Source organism: Alligator sinensis, unplaced genomic scaffold, assembly GCF_000455745.1.
Source record: "Alligator sinensis unplaced genomic scaffold, ASM45574v1 scaffold1230_1, whole genome shotgun sequence".
NCBI lineage: Eukaryota > Metazoa > Chordata > Crocodylia > Alligatoridae > Alligator > Alligator sinensis.
In genome coordinates, this window is record NW_005842675.1 from 349,454 (window position 1) to 355,990 (window position 6,537).

General features: G+C 40.1%; 1 protein-coding gene across 2 annotated transcripts in view; it reads left to right on the forward strand.

The window, feature by feature from the left end:
* ZPLD1 (zona pellucida like domain containing 1) overlaps positions 1–6,537 on the forward strand; it is a 47,566-nt gene that overhangs the window by 8,674 nt on the left and 32,355 nt on the right. The window contains exon 2 of one of the 2 annotated variants that reach the window (XM_006033905.2): positions 3,311–3,367. The exons of the other annotated variant lie outside the window; for it this stretch is intronic. The gene's annotated coding sequence lies outside the window, so the exon portion shown is untranslated. The remainder of the gene's footprint in view (positions 1–3,310; positions 3,368–6,537) is intronic. 2 annotated transcript variants of the gene reach the window in all.

Genomic DNA, 6,537 nt, shown 5'->3' on the forward strand with positions numbered 1-6,537 from the left:
TGGTGCTGCCCCCTCTCTGGGGCTTGCTGTGCCCAACTTGGGCTTCTTGGTCATGCGACCCCCCTTCTGGGGCTCGCTGTGCCTGACTTGGGCGTTTTGATAAGATGGCCCCCTTTCTGGGGCTCGCCATGCCCAACTTGGGCCTCTCAATAAGTTGGCCCCCCTTTCTGGGGCTCTGTGCGCCCACCTTGGCCTTCGAATACTGCCCCCCTATCTGGGGCTCACTGTGCCCCACTTGGGCTTCGCAATCATGCAACCCCCCTCTCTGGGGCTCGCCATGCCCCACTTGGGCTTCTCCGTAGTTGCCCCCTTCCTGGGGCTCACTGTGCCCAACTTGGGCTTCCCAAATAAATGCGGACCCCTATCAGGGGCTCCCAGTGCCCAGACTTGGGCTTCCCAATGTGGTCCCCCTTTCTGGGGCTCACTGTGCCCAACTTGGGCTTCTCAATAATGCCCCCCCTCTTTGGGGCTCGCCATGCCCGCACTGGGGCTTCTCAAATGCCCCTCTCTGGGGCCGGGGTCTATGTACCCCATGTGCTGCGCCCGCTGGCTCTGGGGTCCTCACACTCCTCTGTGAGTCCCCTATGAGGCCTCCTCCAACCCCTAATAGCCTCACCCAAACCACCGGTTTTAACAAACAGCAAACACAAACTTGAGCCTCCTGGCTATAACTCAAATGGAAGCCGCCTGGCTACAACAACATTGCTCAACTCCAGTCAAGCGGTACCTGCTGTTAGGCTTCTACCTGCACCATTACTCCAGGAGCTCCTGCCTCTCTGGCTGCTGGCAGGGAACTGCCTCAGGGCTCTTGTTCCCAGCAACCCACAGCTGTGCTCACTATGTCCTGCCAGGGCTCTCTCTCCCTGGCAGTTTCCACTCTCTAGGAGCAGAGCACTGAGGTTCCCTGCGACTGCCCAAATCCAGGAACACATCCTACAGGCCCCAGGGCCAGAGGACTTAGGGTTCAGATGCCCCCAGTTTTGCTTGATCTTAGCCAAAAGCACATCTTTTTTTGTGTGTGTGGCCCTTAAAAAACAGTTGTTCCCCCAGGAGAGAATAAGCACTAGGTTTGAAGGTACTGCAATATGGGACTGGCACTTGGAGAGGCCAGAGCAAGCTCTGATACCCTCCCCTGGTGCCAAAAATGCTGATGGGAACCTGTTTTTAACATTTTTTGGCCCTTAAAAATGGGTGGGTGTTCCCTCTACAGGAAACTGGCGCCAAGCCTGGAGGTACTGCAATATCAAGCCACCATCAGGAGGGCCAGAGCCCAGCACTGGCACCCTCTTTTTTGTGCCAAAATTACTACAATTGATATGCTGATGGGAACCTGCCACAAGGATAAGTCAGTGTAACCTATCTGAATAAGATATATAGTAGTGCCTAATGTGCTGAATCGTCTTTAGTGCCAACCCTTTTTCAAGTCACGGTGAGCCACTATGTTGCATACATTTCAAGTTCCTTTTTACTCCCATATCTGAGCTGCACCTTCTTTCTCACTTCCAATGATTCCTGTTTCTTCACCAACCTTAAATGTCTGGCAAATATTATCAAATGGGGCCCCAAACAGTTGAGCCAGAATGCCTCTGTTGTCCCTTGCTCAGCGTGCTGCACATGACTAATGTTGTCCTGTCCTCCATGAGGTGGAGCTGGACCAGTTTGTCTTGTGCTTCATCTTGCATGTACATTTTTGGAGGATCCCAGGACTTGTAACAAGAACACTTGGTTCCAGTCATGAGTGGGGGGCTAACTAGCACATGGATCCTTTGTGGTTGTATCTGGAATTTATACACATACTGAGCAGTGCTGAGCTGGGGTTACCATGTCTTTAAATGTTGACTTTACTGGGGCCCAGCCCAATGAACTATGCAGCAAATCATGAACCTTTTGGCTTTTGACCAATATCATGTATAGTTTGTATTATATAAGTGGGTATAAAAGTGCTGCTTAAAAGTGTGTTTATGGAGTTACCCTTGATAAAACTTGTAGCAGTTTCAAAAAAGGCAAAATACATCACTTATGGAATAACTAAGTCTATGGCCACCTGTAGTGATTTTCAAATTTTGCCTCACATTTCTATGTGCTCAGTGAGAGCAGAGTTACAAAGTAAGGTGTAGGGGAAGAAGTTGGGGAAGGCAAGGGGGCTAACTGGCTGCCCTCCCCTAATTTATTTTCCCTGCTGTAGCAGTGGGAGGGGAAGAAATTCAAAGTCAACCTCCAATAATTAGATTCTAAATCTGGAAAATTATAACAAATTTTTACATTTTCTAGATATAGAATCTAATTTTGGGGGGTTGTCTTATAGTCAGGGTAATCTGGTATTCAAGTAAATATAATAATTTCAACTACAAAACTTGGACTTCACCTCCTTTTTCAGTTTAAGGGATTTATGTTTTAGAACATATATAGAATATGATTTAAACAGAGTTATAACTTGCTGCCTCTTTTTCTAGCTTTCTTTTATTCACCCTGTTTAAAAAGAATTAGCAGATAGAAATTAGAAAGTAGCCAAAAACACGAAGAATGCTTAGTTTTGTTTTGTTTTAATGATACTAATTTAAGAATATCTAAATCTGGTGTCACACAAGGCCTCATCCCACAAAACTTGTGGACACCTAGTTAAGTTTACAAGTATGTAAAATATAATTTTATAAAGTATTTGGCACTACTGGGCTTTGGTAATTATTCAGTCTGCGTTCTGGCAAAATTCCTGTTTGATTTTAATGGGGGCTGATTAAGTAGGGTTTCAGGATTTTGGCCTGAAGGGAACAAAACAACAACTCTTAATTTACCCTTTCAAAATCTATTTTTCCCCTTTGTAAAATTCTCTGTCACATCCTACTTCACTGACAGCATTTCATAACAAATTGCTTTCTGGCATCTTTGGCTCCATTGTTTCTCCATAAACACTGTTTAACAACAAATTAAAATTTTATTTCTGTGCCAAGAGCCCTAAAAAGACTGCCTGGTCCTGGGAACAGGCAAAATATATTTGTGAGCTTCAGTAAATTTAGCTTTACAGTCCATCATTTGGGAATACTGATCTGCAGCTGGGCAGGATCTTTTTGTGTATTGCTTGATTTTGGAATGAATGCTTCACAGTACAGTTTGAAATGAGAGTTTCATTATAGTTTCTCTAAATCTCAAAAGAGAAACAGTAATTTCTTTAAGCAATCCATTGATTGTGGAGTACACTCAAACTATATTTGTCTCATTAAACACAGGCTATAACACCTTTGTGTCTTAGGTGCAAACCTTTTTTCAACAATGTGAATAAAAGTGTATAATTCTGACATGCTCTTACTTGTAGGATCACATCAGATATTGTTCAAGCACATTGAGATAGCTGATGAGCACATATGAAAATGTAAGCAAATTTTTTGTAATTTTTTTGTCATTGATTTTTCATAGCTGAACATGTCTGTTGGAGGAGTTGTCGTTAATTAGCTTCCTTTAAAGAAACAATTGCTACACCATCATGGATCATATTACCATGCAACTTTGGTGATTTGCCACATGCCATGAGGAACATAACGTGGAGAATAAGCAGTAGATTGAAATTTGTCATTGCAGTTTGTATGTGCTATTTGGTAAATGCTGCAAAATAACACGTATGTTCACCGAAATCAGCTGTGTCCACAAATGAGTTATGATAAAAATATAGGGCTAGATTAGCTACAAACAGTGTTTGCCATCATAATCCCCCCAGCTCTAACGAAGATTCCTCTTGGGTCTTAAAGAAAAGAGGGAGAAGAAAAGAAAATGAACATAATTGATACAAGGTCCAGCTATCAGAGGGCACAAAATAGGGAGCGGGGAGGGCACTAAGTAGATAACCAACAGGCATCCACTTTGCTACAAAAGTCAAATAACCAAATGAATACAAAGAAACATTTTTAAGTCAGATCCCAAATACTTTACATTTATTGCTGGAAGTTTGTGGAGATTTTCTGGAAGGGCAGAGTTTATAAAAGTGGAAACAAGGTTCCAGGAAAATGTTAAAAATTAAATTTATAGAGGGATTGCTGCAAACAGTCTCTCTTCTTACTAGATATTCTCTGTGATGTGCAGCATAGAACAGTCAGATCTAGCTGAATAGATTCTGTGTTGCATTTATAAACAGCTTTGATTCAGTAAAGATCTGCCAGCTGTTTTATATTCTGAAAACTTACTCTTGTATTATATTGGGAGTTGAATTTGTTGGACCATTTATAGTTTGAATTGATTCATGTTTTAAAACTCTAAATAAACTGCAGCATATGAAATGACTTAATGAACCAGGTTTGAAAGGTTTCTAAATCCCTGACTGTCCCTTTGTCCATATTCTAGCTTTGAAGGTCTGTTTTCCTATTAGCGCTTGAGATATTTATCAAGTAAAGTTCGGTTGGTGTTAATGGAAGTCTTGCACACAAATTTCACCTTTGCTCTCAAATCTGCAGGGAGAATAGATCCCTTCTAAATGGAAAATACCAAACTTTGTTCTGGGGGATGGAAGCAAACTCATTTAGAAGTGAAATTATTAAACTCTTTAGGAAAAGATTTCTGAAGTGATTAGAGCTGCACTGTCATTTTCTTTGGAAAGCCAAAACATCATAGTAAATGTCATAAACAAAACACTGTAAATCATTTCAGCATTAAAGATTACTTGAGCAAATGTTGAGTAGAGAGACAAATGGGAAAGGAGGACTAAGGAAAATAAATGAGAGTTCAGTGTAAATTGGAGTAGGTTTTTCAACTAAAAATTTCATAGTCTTAAGGGACCCTATTTCCCTCACAGCATATGTCAGCATCCTTAGAATCGTAAAACTTCAAACTGTCTTTTTGACAACTGAATATATTTATTCCTAGGCCAAGAAGTATTTTCAAGAGCTTGGAATGTGTTTTATTCTTTAAAACAAGCAAAAAGTATGCCGCACACTATATATTTTTTAAAAGTAAAAAATACTATATATTATTTATTATTGTATACAATTATTATAAATATTATATAGAAGAACAGGCTATTGGGAGGTGGGAGGGTTCTTCTTTAAAGAGAGAGACTTAATTTCTTTGCTTTGAATCCAGATGTTGATAGTAGAGTTAACTTGAGTTGGAGTTTGTCAGTGATATTTCTTCTTTCAGCTAATGACAGTTTGTCTAAATCAACATTTCTTGCATTAATAGCTGTATCACTTCTGACAGGAAAGCCTTTTTGGGTCCTGAATGCATTCTCTGGGCAGTGAAGGGGTGCCTGTCCGAGTATAGCTGGGGAATAGTAGGGTAGTGACTTGGGATGAGGGCCACCAAGGTTTGAGTTCCTGCTCTGCCTGATTAAGACTAAAGATAACTCTTCCACAATGACCTGATATCCAGGCTCTTTAGGGTGGGAATGTCTCCTGCTCTATTTTGCCTAAATATTTATTCATTGATGCAGGGCTTGAACCTGAGTTTCCCATAACCCAGGTAAAGTCAGGGTACCCATCAGTACTGAACATAGTAACTCTCTTTGTAGTCGCTTATGTCTCTATTAATATGTTTCTTTCCCTCTCTTAAGATTTTTCACTTCATATTCATGCACAGGCTGTCTGATTTTGAGGACTTAGTCTTCTTTTTTAATGAAGTTATGATTTAAAAAAGAAATCAAGTGAAACCATTCAAAAGCAAATTCAGTGGTTTCTGATTTGAAACCTTGTGCTCATAATTTAAAAGTGTCACTTTGACAGGGTTCTGTTGAAGCCTGTGACTTCTCCAAAGACATAAAGATGAATTAATGTTACTAATTTGTAAAATGTAAATGAATAGGAACTGTGGGAGGTACTATCTGTGAGGATCTAGACCTCAATTTTTCTTCAAGCAATTTTAGGTTGAAATCAACAGCTGAAGAATAAGTAAAACCCAAATAAAACTGTGACTGCTTTTGCCTTTAGACCAACACGGCTACAGTGTACATCCCTAAACTTTGAATAGGCATTTCAGATTCTGGCCCATTCCAGCTGTCATGGGAAAACTAGAACTGTAAAAGCATTTCTTCTTAATTTGAAAACATTTTTTATTAATGATTACCCTCCTTGTGCAAAGCAGTAACAGAGGTTATGCTAACTAAATTAAAGTTTTAAAATTTACCATAAAATCTGCTTTCTGTTTAAATTAAGATGGACTATGTTTTTGCCAGTGTATCCCTAAGCTGCATCTCAGACAGGATTTTTTGGCATTGAGTAACACTGCAGTTAGAAAATTAAATCCTGATTATGATTCCATTAAGTGACTTTATATATAAGAACAGAGTCCATTCATAGCATCTAACAAAGTAGTCTTCAGCTATGAAAACTTTTACCTTTCTGAATGATTTAGTCTTAAAAAGTGGCACTCTGCCCTGACTTCATTTATACCAGTAACTAAGATTAAGAAGCTGCTTCATATACAGCAGGAGAGTAATTGTTGCTTTATCCATCCAGTAGTGTAAAGGCAGAAGTGGGATCTTTTAGTGTAGGAAAGATTTCATTTTTCTGAAGGAAAAATATGGTTCTTACAAAATAAAACATATCAAGTGGTGTAGGG